Raw genomic sequence first — 15,797 nt, 5'->3', positions numbered from 1 at the left:
CACTACTAAGATGTTTCTTAGGTGGTTGCCCCATTGAAGCGCTTGTATGATTTAAGCATACTCTGTTAGAACGTTTCTGTGAGTCTTACCAGTGAGATGTTTGCCACTTCTAAGGCTAATAACCATCTGTACAAATAAACACAAACAACTTTTAAAAAATAAAAACTATTTTAAATTAATAACAAAATTAAGATTGGTCGAGATCTGCGGCCTGTGAAGTGATGCATCATCTCAGCCGGGCAGTACAATGATAATTCACAACACATCCACCCAAACGCAAACGGAAGACTTTTAAAAAAAATGAAATTATCTTCTAGATTTTTAGTCATACCCACCTCAAATAGTGTGACTTTATAGATTTGATATATACGCCAAATACTGAAGCATTTAGTGAGAAGAACTACCTCACAACAAACAGAATTTCACAACAGACTGAAGTTAAGCAACAGCGAATCATCAAATAATTTTGAGGTTGTACTCCCTTTTACCAGTGTTCAACCACAGGTTTAGAAACACAGTAAGAAAGATCTAAATCAGACCATCAAACCACTGATAATTTTGCGAGCTAATGATTGGATAAAAGCTCAGCTGGGGTGTCTGCTCTCTCATGAGCTAGCCTATTGTAGGAACCGGGTGGCATGATTAATAGTTGTAATGCTACAAGAGAGGGAGTAAGATCTCTCAAATACTGAATGTTCAGAGATGTTTAGATTTGACTTTGAAGAGTAGAGTTACACACCACACTGCAGAAGCACTCCAGGGTGGATGTGTGCAGTAACACAAAAATTGAAAGCAAAGATAAAACGTTCCCAGTAAAATCACCAAATGGAGCAAGGGAACGAGATAGAGAGCATAGAGCTTGTAAACCTGCCGGCTATGGCAGGCTATGAACGTTACTTCATTGGTTCACACTCTTGCACACACTCCCGTCCCAGGATAAAAGTTTAAGCAAATTGCAAAAATCATATAAGAAGGAACCAGCAACAATTCTGCTTAATTCACCAAGAGAGCGACAGGCTATGGAAACTTCTGTTACCCACACTCCCGTACACACTCACGTATTTAAGAAGAAAAAATAAAAATAAGCACTGCGTTTCGCGCAAACCTTAGCAATGAAAGTAAGAGCCTGTGGAGCGTGAGTGTGTCATAAAATGTTGGTTACTATCTTGATACTTTATGGTTGACACCCTCCTTACCGACCCCTGGAGCAGTGTCCACTGTCACCCAGCAAATGTGCAGAGATCTCTGCGTCCTGTGACCATAGGGCTCACCTTCCAAATCTCTTCCGATCAAGACTCAAGCTTCGGATTGCCAGCATCGACCAGGTTCCACATGAGCTTCCCCAAGAGCAACGCGTAGCACTTGGCAGGCAGGCAGCCAGCCAGCCAGCAGTCCTTCCTCCTTCCTCCTGTGCCTAGAGGAAAGGACTTTGATTCACGGAGCGTCATGCTGCATGAAAGCATCTTATGCTTGGTGCTTGAAAATCAGAGAACAGTTATAAGCAGCTATTATTTCTTAGCAGAAATTTGTCTTGTGAGTGTGCATATCTACCCAATAACTTCGTTATGGGAACCATATTAGATCATACATTTAGGAAACAACTTTGCTGTCAGATTATATAGAAATGTTGAATGATGTTTGCTCTTGATGCAAATCTCCTCTTCTGTATTTGGTGGACTCAAACTGTACTCAGAACCACTGCACCAATTTGAGAAGGGCCAGACACGTTGCCTTTGAGAGCCCAATAAAAAAAGCAATATCTGGGTTTTATGTGAGCTGTTGGTAGCGTTTAGCATTTCTGCCATTACATAATATAACCCACACAATAAAGATTGTATATGATATAAAATACGAAACACATAATTCACAAAATTGTAAGGAATATATTTGCTGATAAAAAAGATTTTACTATTTAAATATTATTTCCTTACGATTTGACCTGCAACTCTACTCCTCCCCTCCCCCACCATACTCAGTATGCATTATCAGTGCAAGGATTTATGTATCAGGTACAATGGGGCAGATTTGATCCGTTTTTCGGTCTAAATAGTGACACAGAATCCAATGTCTGATTGTGCCACAAGTAGGTGTTTGTTTTGAATTGCCTTCGTTTTGCACTGGTTCTGCAAATATTGACACTATGAACAGATCACATCAGGATTCTATGTTCATTCATCGGCCTTTTTTTTCTGCGGTACTTTTTGTCGAAAATGTTTGGCCGAAACAATTCAATTCATCACATTTTATTTTTATTTGGGGGGTCTCCCTAACCCCCTGCCCCCTATGGTGAATATGGTCGTAAAAAGTAGAGGAATATTAAACAGATAAAAATAAAAGTAGTGGAACGCCACTCCCAACTGTTACCGCTCACTTCGATCCCTGGCAACATGTGGATGCTTGTCATATAACAACGATAAATGCACATGGAAAAAGATGGTCTCAGCTTACACCCACGCAATAGGTTTCTTCTATTGTAGTGATAGCTGATTCATAGATACATTAATAACCAGGGAATTTTGTTGCTATTAAATCCTGGTCAATTATTTAATTTTCAGGCCTTGCTTGTACAGCATTTTGCTTCTGGGTAAACCGGCAGCACATGCCTCCCTAGGTCAGTGTTTTTTGGCTTGTTTAACCCACAAATGCCAGAGATAACGAGTACTTCTGTGTCCATTGATCTATAGATGTTGCATACGCTAGCTGTGGCCTGCGTTCGAGATTTTGGTTACCCTGTAACAAGTACTACATTATGCATGTTTTACATATAGGCTCCATGTTGAATCTGGCAAATGACATTCCCCAAATGTGTGATTGTGGACACATCTCGCCTTCCTCTGTGCGTTGGTTCTTACATTCTTATATCTGGCTGAAATGAGAGAGCCTGGAAACATGGGTGTTAGACGCATCTGAAGGTTGTGTGCCATCACTTCCTGTGATGTCACTTGGGGCTGGTCCAATTACATCACTTCCTGTGATGTCATCGGCAGTCAAGGTCCATGTGATGTGACTTCCGCTTCCCCTAGCATTTTGGTGAAATGACGTCGCTGCCGTCATCGAGTCCCATTCTGTTCTCAAGCCATCTACATAATTCATAACCATCTCACACAAATCAGAATTCTCTAGCAAAGAAACACTCTTATTCCACTGGGACAATTGTGTGGCCTGTAAGAAATATTGGTTGAATTGACATGCCCCCTACCAGTTCTAGCAACACACTGTGAAACCAGAATATATTTATGCCTCAAAAAAGTAATATGAGGTGCCAGGAAAACAGGACAATGTTTCTCTTCTACATCTACAAGACTCAAGTCATGCAACATCTTTACAAGTGCCTTCATAGTTGGAGTGTTCTGGGCTCTCTCTCGCTGTTATCCTTTGGTCTAACACTGGATCCACAGGTCAACAAATCACCCACTGCCACAATATTCACATATTGGAAGTCAACCAACACCTTCAACTATGTGTTTACAAACTAAAGGTCCTCACAGTTTGGGGAATAGCTACTCCCTAACACAAATTTCACACCATCTATGTTAACATTTGCTAGAAAGACTTGGCCTTACATACCCCATTATGTGTCCAGTATTATTTGGTGTAGGTATTTGGAAAGAAAGATTACCATCCCTCAGACATTTGTGGTATATTGGTTGTTTAGCATTCTACCCATCCAAGCCTTTTGTTGATTCTTGGCCTCTTATACCGAGATATGGAGTTTCTGTACAAACACTCCATCAATCACTTGCTTCTTCTAATGGTCCTGAGTAAAATGTCCTCTTAACTACAACACTGACACCCTTTACATTTCAGAAATCCATCCTCTCTAGTGATCCATAGTCATCTACCAGAATTCTTGACACAGTGCATTTATCAACATCCAGTCACAGACCTAGTTAATTCACATGACTCTTTGTCAATAAACCAAATGTCACCCCACAGGTAGAAATCACAATAAAAATGGCAAGAGAACTGGGGAGGCTTAATGTATCTTATTAACATCTTAAATGTTCCAATGTAAAACAATACAAAATAATTCATGCACATCTAGACTTGTCGCATTTGACTTTCTCTCCAGTCACCAACTAGCCTTCCTACCTGTGGGGAGAATCAAATGAAATCAATTCAAAGTGATATGATCCAGAATATTGCCTTTTCTTGCTTCACTTCTATCATATTTCTTCCATTGTTGTGAATAGGGTGCCCCTGCACACCATAGAGACATCACTTGCCACAAGTTATTGATAGTGCCACAAACTAAGCATTTGCGGGAACAATATTGGACCTTGAGAACATTTCACCCAGTGGCTGAGTTTTGAATGACTTTAAATTGACATCAAGAAATGAAGGAAGCTCCAAGCTGAACTCCCTGTATGCATGGAGACTTGCGAGTGCCTCAATAGAACATGGCATGTGTTACTGAAATCTTTATTTTGAAGTGCAGTTCTGCTACTGTACCTGAAAGATGAAGCCACGCTGAACCATCACTGTATTCATTTACCCTTATGTGATATTGCATTTATTTCTCCAACAGCTGTCTGATTATTGTACAAAGTTTATAAAAACATGGTGAATATTACATAATATATCATAGTGTAGATATGTTGAAAAGCAATGATTCCTTTGGATCGGTTTGAATAACCCTTGTGTTCAATTCAGCCTGATATTATGCAGACTTCAAGTATGCCAGAGTTCCACCACGGAGCAACCCTCATCTTTGGAAACTTGTTTGGAGAGTGGAATGAACAAAGAATACTCTAAATATTTTAAAACACAAATGAAATCTATGGTTCTCCAGGCGATTATCATCTGTTGTTTTATTGCCGAGCCTCAAAGGGGAATTCTTTCAACTAATGTGCCACCTTTGAACTCTGCTTAGCAGAAAAGCCAGGCATCATTTACACTAATGCAGGAGACCAAAGGAGGTCTGTCTTCTCAGTTTGAATCAATCATTCACTGAACTCATTACAAAGGCTTATTTACAAGTGATGTGCTGAACCAACCAATGTTGCCATGGGGCAAATGCAGGACATGATGCAAATATTACATTATACATAGAAACACATTTGGATTAAAACTCTGAAACCATACCAGTTACAAACATGCAACCGGGACAGGTGGGGACTGCTTACTGAGACTCCTCTGGGAACACTTGAGAATTTCTGAAGGCTCCATGCCGTGAAAGACTAATCTAAAGTGGGTATGAAAATTCCCCAATTGGTGTTTCTGCTCTCTAGCCACCATTTTAATTTTCTTGTTAAGTCACAGAAGGCGTGTGGTTTGGGAAGGTGATACCAAAACATATTAGTTAAATGGGAAATGAACAGTGCATCCTTGCAGCATTTACAATCAAGTGAGATGTCATTTCAGTCGAGCCCAAAAGACATTTCTGAGCTGTGTCTGTTTTATACAGATATCCTTTTATCCAGTCGGCATGCACACCTTTGTAACTTATAATCAGATTACATTGTACCAAAAGTCTTTTCATATAAATAGTTAACATTAAACTGTGATATGAGGTTGGCACCATAGCCTAATGACGATCCGCTTGGTAATGTGTGTTCTGCGAAGGCCATAGCTATTTAATAAGCAATGGGAAGTGAGAGCAAGCTTAATTTTGTCATTTCCACTACCATAATAGTGATGCAATGTAAATCCCATACACCCCTCATTTTTGAAACTGCACAGTGAGTCTCTTTTATGATGTGAAAGGGGAGGGGCACTTATACATTTTAACACACTCTGGGACTGTATTCTAGGGAGGATTAGATCAATGGCTCCCGCTTAGTGAAGAAGGCGTACAGCTAAATATATTTTACTTACCCCCCTCATTTGTCTGTACCAACACATCGAGTGTCCTCTAATGCAGCAAGGCCAAGACAACATCCCTTATCTCAAACATCATCTTCACTTTAGTATCCATTCATCAATTATAGGACAGGTGTGTTCCCCTTCCTCTCAATATGACTCAGTACAGTTCCACAAAACGAACCCTAATTATGTATTAAGATTCATGCCTCTCCAGGTATTTCAAACACATGTCCAAAATCACAGCCCAAATCCAAAAATGTGTACATCATCAGCCTCGTCCAAAAGCTGTCAGTGGGAATGTTGGCACATCAGTGGCGGTTGCCGTATTCCTTGATATATGTTTTAACAATTTTATGGCTGGTTAAAGTTCACTAACCCCAAGGCACACATAAAATGACTGGTCATCAAAATGATAGGCATTGCAGGCAGCCTTGCATTGGGCTCTGAGAGCATTTGTCATTAAGTAATTCAGGAAATCTACAGCACCAGTTTACAATATGCATTTTGCCGCCAAGTTTTTTCGATGTTATTTTTACAAAAAAATGACATCAAAAAGCGAATCGAAAAATATAGGTGTGGAGGGTAATGGATCAAAAGGGGTAGGGAGTTTGGAATAGGGATAGGGGATACAACAAGAGCGATGGGGTTAAAAAAACTATGTGATGAGTTTTTTCAATGCAAATGTTTCATAAAAAATTACGTCTAAAAGAAATATTGGTCACAAAAGAACACAGAACGCCGGTTTACACCAGGGGACCATCAATGTCCCTTGACTACCAGTTTCCAACTGTGCTTCATCATGTTACTTCTCAAGAGTAGGAAAGGGGAGTAAGGCTGACTCCACTTCTCACTGTATGACCCACGTTCTGAGCGTTTTGCATCTGCCCGATGCACCTCCTCTCTGATGGCATTATGTTTTAGGATCCTGCACACTTGAGAAAAGATACACGGTGTGAGCAGCACATCTGTTAAGAAGAGTCTCATCCATAGGCAACAACATGGCAACAACATGGTAAGAAGCACGTTTACTCCGAAATTCTACTAAATCTTACTATGACTTCTTAAAATAACGCTAGAGAAAAGATGGATTATAATATGATATGTACTTTGCTTCTCAGGCTTTTATATATAGGCAAATGTAATGTTAATTGCAATGTCTATTCTTTATGTATCTTGAATACATATGTACCAATAAGTCTCAATATTAAATATATGGAGACAAATGTTTGACTTTTCCACTCTCTCAATATGTTACTTAATTTTCTTTTGCATTTACTTGCTGCCTCCAGAAAATACATACACCTATGCAACTATGGAACCTTCATTTGCCTTCATATCCCAGAGCAATTAAGCACTCGCCGCGTGCTGCAGTTCAGCACTCGCCGCGTGCTGCAGTTCTGGGAGCAAGAAAGTGTAACTGTCCTTTCTCGAAGTTGACTAAGCGAGACCCAAAGGAACGCATAATATGGCACTGTACTTTTCACTAATATTACCAATCCTCCACATTTACACAGAGGTATAGCCTGATAGCCTCTGGCTACATTTAATAACTCTGCGGCATTGATTTAAACATTCATTACGTTTCAAAAAAATATTCAACTTCTTTACTTCTCCTTTACTTCCAATCTGAAATCCGCAGGGTTTGCCCGAGACGAGAGATCATGGATTAAATATTAGTCATGGCAGAGGGTGGATGCATAAAGCATTACAGTGGCACCGCTATCAGCATGCACTTTTTTTATATATATTTTTTTTATTGGTTTTTTAAATAAAATAAAACATGAAAGCACGTTCCACAAGGAACACAGAAGGTTGCCCGACCATACGACAAGAAATCGTAGACAGTAAACTTCACACAACAAAGTCATTAGTATTGACACACGGACACGTTCACATGCGCGTTTTACTCACAGAGCCTCGAGGATTTGACTTTTGTATCAACTTGTATACAATAAAACCAGTTTAAAAACTGCCTCTAGAAGTAAAGGACATTAGAGAATAACAACAGAAAACTGTTCTTGACAAGGATATATTTAAAGAAAATAACTGTTTTTAACGGCGCGGATGTTATGATTTTGATAGAGTCCAAGTGAACTTCCTAGATACTGGATACGTGGACGTGAGTTAACTCAGTGAAAATACTTGAAAATAATGGTGGTGAACAGGTGTGCATTTGGAATGACATTTTGAGAAAGTTACACAAGGTTCAATCGACCATTGATATATATAGTCCAGCAAGTTCATGGTGACTCTGCATGCTGCTAACACCGCCAAATAGAATGACCCTTACCACGGGTGATATAACAGTGGTGCTTCGTGCATGATTTGCTATTATTCCCCCTTCCAAAAAATCCCCTGAGACTGCATTGCAGAATGGAGCTATTACCGAAAATGACAACACTGCCGGCAACATTGATGCAATGTTTTTGAATATCTGCTAACTTATAAATGCAGGAGGCCTTCCAGCTTATGGGTTTACAAACCCATACTACTGTGGTTCAAATAAACAGCCGGTAACAACGCAACGGCCTGTTTTTCCAGTTACCGACAGGCTCGTAATGAGGCCCTTAAGTGTCTAAACATGTAATAGGAAATGTGTAAATTACACATATCATGGGGTGATGTGGGTAAGGTATACACCAATCAGAGCATTCATGTATATTCTTATAGGTCTGCCAGCCACCCCATTAAAGAAAGGAGCAATACTATGTATGCGGTCAAGTCAATTTGTGTTGTTAGGAAACTATCCAGTGACATGATTCCGATTAGCAGGCCGATTCATGTAATGAATGTGCGCCGAAAAAACAGCGCACGCGTGCGAAAATGTGCAATTCGCAGTGAAATAGCAAAAATCGCAGTGCAAGTGCAATTATCGCATAGAAAACAGCGCACACCTATTCATGGAAGTCCGTGCACGCGCAAAATGTGGGATATGCGTTGAAAAAGTGTGCGGCGCACGCTGGCGCACGCTGGCGCACAGGTCATCGAACGCCGTGCGATAAGGCCACAGCGAATTCGCACATAGCCCGGCGCACACAACAAAAGTAGGCGTAACACGGGGCGTCACACGCAGAATGGGGAACAACTCATGAAAATGTGGGTGTCACGGGGGAAGTACAGGAGGTAAGTGCGCGGAACGCCCACACGCTCGCCTACAACACGTATTCATGGAATGCAATAGGGAAAAACAGCGCACGGCCAAAGACGCGCACAGGCCCATACATGTCCGCCACACGAAAGCAGGCGGTAGCGTCCCTGCGCAGGCAAAGTTCTACACACGAATGGCCTGGGTGTGTGTATTTCAGGGGTGCGTGAGAAGTCCCAAACGCAATCAGGCCTGGGGGAGCGTGTGCGTGTATATCAGAGGTGCACGAGAAGTCCCACACGCGATTGGCCTGGGCGCATGTATCTCAGGGGTGCGTGAGAAGTTCCACACGCGATTGGCCTGGGCGCGTGTATCTCAGGGGTGCGTGAGAAGTTTCACACGCGAATGGCCTGGGCGCGTGTATTTCAGAGGTGCACGAGAAGTTCCACACGCGATTGGCCTGGGGGAGCGTGGGCGTGTATTTCAGAGGTGCGCAAGAAGTTCCACACGCGATTGGCCTGGGCGCGTGTATTTCAGAGGTGCGCGAGAAGTACCACACGTGATTGGGCCTAGGGGAGCGTGTGCGTGTATTTCAGAGGTGTGCCAGAAGTTCCAACCGCGATTGGCCTGGGCGCGTGTATTTCAGGGGTGCATGAGAAGTTCCACACGCGATTGGCCTGGGCGCATGTATCTCAGGGGTGCGCGAGAAGTTCCACACGTGATTGGCCTCGGCGCGTGTATCTCAGGGGTGCACGAGAAGTTCCACACGCGATTGGCCTGGGCGCGTGTATCTCAGGGGTGCGCGAGAAGTTCCACACGCTATTGGCCTGGGCGCATGTATTTCAGAGGTGCGCAAGAAGTTCCACACGCGATTGGCCTGGGGGAGCGTGTGCGTGTATTTCAGAGGTGCACGTGAAGTTCCACACGTGATTGGCCTGGGCGCGTGTATCTCAGGGGTGCGCGAGAAGTTCCACACGCGATTGGCCTGGGCGCGTGTATCTCAGGGGTGTGTGAGAAGTTCCACACGCGATTGACCTGGGCGCGTGTATCTCAGGGGTGCGCGAGAAGTCCCACACGCGATTGGCCTGGGCGCGTGTATTTCAGAGGTGCGCGAGAAGTTCCACACGCGATTGGCCTGGGCGCGTGTATCTCAGGGGTGCGCGAGAAGTTCCACACGCGATTGGCCTGGGCGCGTGTATTTCAGAGGTGCGCGAGAAGTTCAACACGCGATTGGCCTGGGGGAGCGTGTGCGTGCATTTCAGAGGTGCGTGAGAAGTTCCACACGCGATTGGCCTGGGCGCCTGTATTTCAGAGGTGCGCGAGAAGTACCACACGCGATTGGGCCTGGGGGAGCATGTGCGTGTATTTCAGAGGTGTGCGAGAAGTTCCACACGCGATTGGCCTGGGTGCGTGTATTTCAGGGGCTCGCGGGTGGTTTTACAAGCAATCAGGCCTGGGGGAGCGGGGTACGTGTATTTCTGGGGCTCGCGGGTGGTTTCACAACACGATCGGGCCTGGGGGAGCAGGGTACCACTCACCGTCTGCCTTGGGTGTAGAAGAACGCGTAGCCAACACCCACCCGCTGTGAAGTGATAGCGTGTGAACCCCAACGCCTGCAAAAGACACGCACCGCACCCCACGAAAAGCAACGCCCATGCGCGATACGTCACAGACGCGCATACGCGCTAAGGGCCTTTGGTCCAATGGAATCGCGTATGCGTGCTGACGCGCTTACGCGCTAAGGGCCTTTCCTCGAATTACACGCTGACGTGCAGAATTTTCACGGGCCAAATCACTCCGTATCAAGCTGGCCACGCGTAAGCACACGGAAGACCACGCTCCTGCCCAAAAAGCCGAATTACTGCCACCCAGAGCCCCGAGCAGCCTCCCACGAGCCACCTGCTGCTGCCTGCCTGCCTGCTGCCACCGTGCCCTGCCATTTGGTGCCTGCACATCAGCCATCTGCAGGGGTCCAGTTGCTGTGTCCACCCCTGCTGGAACAGAAGACTCCCGACTGGGATACCATCGCTCCACAGCCCAGCCCCAGGACCCAGTTGACCACCAACGCCTGCCTCGGGGGTCGCCATGTCGGGGCAAACACCATCCGAGACCACTGGCGACCCCCAGCCAGAGGGGCAGAGGGCCACCAGCTTCAGTCAGAAGGAAGTTGGTGTCCAGGTGGAGCTTGTCCTGGGGCATTATGATGCCCTCTTCGGATCACCATGCGCCGTCAAGGAAGGATGGGACAGGATCTGGGACAACTTTGTGGTTGCCATCAACACGGAGGGGGTGGCAACCCGCAACATCAAGCAAGTCAAGAAGCACTGGGAGGACTTTAGGTCCAGGACCCTCATAAAGGCCCGGTGCCTCGTGGAGGGAGGCCGGGGCAGAATGAGTACCATCCAGCTGAGGGTCCTGGAACGTGTACGCCCAGCGCTCTCTGCCCATATCCTTGAGAGGCAGACCCGTCTGGAGTCGAGCGGTAAGTGGCCAAGCATTGCTGTGTGAGACAGGGCATGTTGCAGCGTGCTGGTTGTCTGATACTTGCTGTATGTGTGACATAGGCCATATACGCGTGTGTGTGTGCAGGGACATCATGGTCATGCATGTGAGACCAGTAATGTGTGAAGCACACAGTTGGTGTATGTGTTTAAATGTAACATGGGGGGCCCTATGCGGAATGGACACATGAGAGCATGCCAGTCTCTGTTCCTGGACATGGGTGTGGGTGAGGGATGGGTGCTGATGCCATGTACATGTATGGTGTCCATGTCTGTGTTTCTGACCTGCGTGTCTGTGACTTGTGAATGCAATGGATGCATGACACATGTCTGTGACAATGTTCAGATTCACTGATGCAGCCTAGTTATCCTTGCATCCACTGTGTCTGGGTTGTACAAGTCCAGATGGATGAAAGTACGTTGAAGTGTGTGCATGTGATAGGCATGACCCATGATGCATGTGAGTCCAAAAACAACATTGTATGCTTCAAGAGTCCCTTGGACATGTTTGCTTATGTCCATAGCATGCGCCATGCCTGTTACTGCATGTGTTTTGCCTGCACTGACCCATGTGTTGTGGAGGAACATGATGGAAGTGATCTTTGACAGTGCCACTCATCTGCTATTGCTTCCTGTCTAGGGGACCATTGTACAGTACCCTGATGCTTGTGTTCTATGTCTCCCTCTACACAGCGCAAAGTGAAGAAGAGGGCGGAGAGGGCGCTGTGGAGCTAAGCGGCGGGGATGCCCCCATGGCTGCAGCGGAAGGGGTGGGTGAGCCCCCACAGGGGCTTGCAATGGCGGAAGACGGTGTGGAGCCATCCAGGTTGGTGGTTTCCACAGAGGAGGAGGAGGCCGCTACTGAGCCGCACATGGGGCCTGGTGGGGGCATCCCTGCTGGTGCAAGTGGTGCAGTCCAGGGGCAGGGGCAGGAGGCAGCACAGGTCGCCGTGGAGGTGCCTGTGCATGTCTCTGTCCCTGACACTGTGACTGCACCACCATGCACCAGCAGGGATGCCCCATCCCAGGCCCGTCCGCAGGTAGGGGGGATGTCCTTGTCATCTTACTCCCCTCCACCTGCAGACGAGGGGACCCCTGGCCGTATGGAGAAGGTCGTGATTGGTGTCGCGTTGCGCACGGCTGTCATTCGTGATGAGGTGCGTGCTTCCCGGGGGGAGCACGCACGTCATCACGAAGAGCACCGTGCCAACGTGGCCCAGTTGGGAGCGGTCATGGTCGGGGGTCTTGTACATGTGTCGGGCACTCTGGCAACCCTCTCCTCCTCTGTGGAGGCTATGCGCCAGTCGTACTCCATGCCGTCTTCCGGCCCAGATGCCACCAGGGCCCCCTGTGGACCTGCCCCGACCAATGCAGCCACCTCGGTGGGGATCCCATCCCTGCCACAGTCGGGAGTCAGAGGTCCAGCAGGAGTGGACACACCAGCAACTGGACCCCAGCAGATGGAGGATGTGACGGCATCATCGGGCAGGGCACGTGCACAACGGCGTCGGTGGTTTCCATCAGCCTGGATGCCGTCGTGCTGGCACAGGCAGTTGCGTCGGAGGCAGCGGCAGGCTCGACGTGGGAGGCATCATGGCTCGGGGCCATCAACATCAGGGGTGCAGGCATCGGCCGGAGGGCAGGAGAACCCTGGAATGGGAGTGGCTTCCGTGTGGGAGCGGTTGGGCCAGCAGATAGGTGCGGAGCGGCAGCGGGCCGAGGAGGAACGGCTCACAATGGTCAAGGCGGAGGACTCCATGCGGAGGGCGCTGAGGCGGGCTGAGTTCCTCGAGGGTCTTCGCAGGGAGTTGGAGCTGGACACTGCATTATCCCTGTGAGACCTCGGGACCAGGGAACATGCCCGCCTCCAAGCCATTGAACAGGAGTTCGATGATGCCCTGGCCCATGCCAACAACCAGTGAGCCGTCGGACTAGCCCGCTGCCCTTGTCAATAGTTATGTAGTTAGTGGTAGGTTTCCTTTGCTTTTTTATTTATTTTGGACCTTTTGGACTATGGACCACATTTTTGTAAATACTTTTTATATTAGGTAGGATTTTTATATAGGTTTAATTTCTTCAGTTGGGATCATGGACCATGGATTGTTTAGCTGTATATAGTTGACTGTTGGATTTTAGTGGGTTTTTTTGGATTTACCCATGGATCAATGGTTTTCGGTTTTGTTTTTACCTTGGATTTACTTTCTTGAACTGTGACTTTGGACACCTTTCCTTTGGATTATGATTTGTGGTTTTTCATTATTTTATGGACATGCTGCTTTTGGTTTTTTATTCCCATTGTCATTTGTTTATTTTTAATTCCATTTATGCTGTTTTTAATACATTTTTTTCATCAGACTTCAATGTGTAGTATCATCTCATTGGTATCATGCATATCATGATATGGGTTTTGAGATTCACTGACACCCATCGGGTGTATGTGAGGGACATGTGTTCATTTCCAAACTTGCAATTGGGGTTCCATAATGTCATTGCCGTTTCTAAGTGGGTGGATGCAATACTCGGGTGGGTGTTTGGCATTTGGAGGCTGACCATAAGGGCCAGGGATCTAGATTGTGATGACATGTTGGCTGGGGGACATGTGTGGGGGCCTGCTGGCAGGTGCCCCGCAATGCTGGGGGGTGGGGGTGCAGGGGGACATGAGTGGGACATGAGTGGGGGCCTGCTGGCAGGTGCCCCACAATGCTGGGGGGTGGGGGTGCAGGGGGACATGAGTGGGACATGAGTGGGGGCCTGCTGGCAGGTGCCCCGCAATGCTGGGGGTGGGGGTGCAGGGGGACATGAGTGCAACATGAGTGGGGGCCTGCTGGCAGGTGCCCTGCAATGTTGGGGGGTGGGGGTGCAGGGGGACATGAGTGGGACATGAGTGGGGGCCTGCTGGCAGGTGCCCCCCAATGCTGGGGGGTGGGGGTACAGGGGGGCATGAGTGGGACATGAGTGGGGGCCTGCTGGCAGGTGCCCCGCAATGCTGGGGGGTGGGGGTGCAGGGGGACATGAGTGGGACATGAGTGGGGGCCTGCTGGCAGGTGCCCCGCAATGCTGGGGGTGGGGGTGCAAGGGGACATGAGTTGGTGATCATTAGTGCAAGGAGACATGTGCCTTTGCTGGGGGGCATGCCCATGTTGGGTGGGCTGCCTGCGGGACATGACCAGGGATGCAGGGTAGTCCCCTGTGGTGTGGGTGGCCTGCAGGGGCCGTGGAGGGTGTACAGGGAACACCTGGGAGGACCCACACTGCCAAATCACATGTAGGACTCCCCGGCACCCCTGAAATACCCACACGCAGCCCAATCGCGTGTGAAACTTCCCGCGCACCCCTGAAATACACGCGCCCAGGGCAATCGCGTGTGGAACTTCTCGCGCACCTCTGAAATACACGCGCCCAGGCCAATCGCGTGTGGAACTTCTCGCGCACCCCTGAATTACACGCGCCCAGGCCAATCGCGTGTGGAACTTCTCGCGCACCCCTGAGATACACGCGCCCAGGTCAATCGCGTGTGGAACTTCTCGCGCACCTCTGAAATACACGCGCCCAGGCCAATCGCGTGTGGAACTTCTCGCGCACCTCTGGAATACACGCACCCAGGGCAATCGCGTGTGGAATTTCTCGCGCACCTCTGAAATACACGCGCCCAGGCCAATCGCGTTGTCGGGGGGAAATTCTCCCGGGGTCGGCTGGGCCGTCCGCGGACCTCCGGGCAGGGAGGCCCCAACTCCTCCCGTATATCCCAAAAGGAGATAGAGTATGAGACACACGCAAGAAGCAAGGTGGTTCTGCTGTTTATTAAACAAAACGGCAGGGATGGGTCAAGGATCGTACGCGTCCGTCCTGACACTCTCTCCTCATCGTGGGGCTCGCAGGCCCTTTTTACCTTAGTATGACGCGCTACTTGCGTCACCTGGGAAAGTTAGCAAAAAACCTATCGCCACTCTGGATTGGTTCCCCGAGTGGTAGGGTTAGTATAGCATACGTATAGAGAACGTTGTTAGTGGTTAAGGGTCAGTCTGGTGGTATACTTGGGTTGTCCCTTCAATTTGATACATAAAAATTGTTACATGAAGACCCCTGAGGATTGGTCAATGTTAATGGCGTCAGTGATAAGAGCCCCATGTTCTGATTGGTCCACCTGCGAGCCCCCCAGTCTGGGACCATCGCTGTTCCCAGCTCGCGGTGCACCTGTCATTTGCAACAATGTTTCACTATGGGTATGTGCAGACAATGTGAGGATTTATTCATATGCTGGAAGGCCGACTACTCCCACCGCCGCAGATGTCCATTGAGTCGCTTAATTGTATCTGCCTGTGTCTTGAGATGGGGGATCCGGGTGCCTCCCTCCTCCTGGGCTTGGCACTCTATCAGGTTTCGCTTGGTCACGTGAGGTGGGACCG

This window comes from Ambystoma mexicanum, chromosome 10, assembly GCF_040938575.1.
Source record: "Ambystoma mexicanum isolate Mex_15411 chromosome 10, UKY_AmexF1_1, whole genome shotgun sequence".
Classification (NCBI taxonomy): domain Eukaryota; kingdom Metazoa; phylum Chordata; class Amphibia; order Caudata; family Ambystomatidae; genus Ambystoma; species Ambystoma mexicanum.
Note: the sequence above shows the minus strand (reverse complement) of the source record.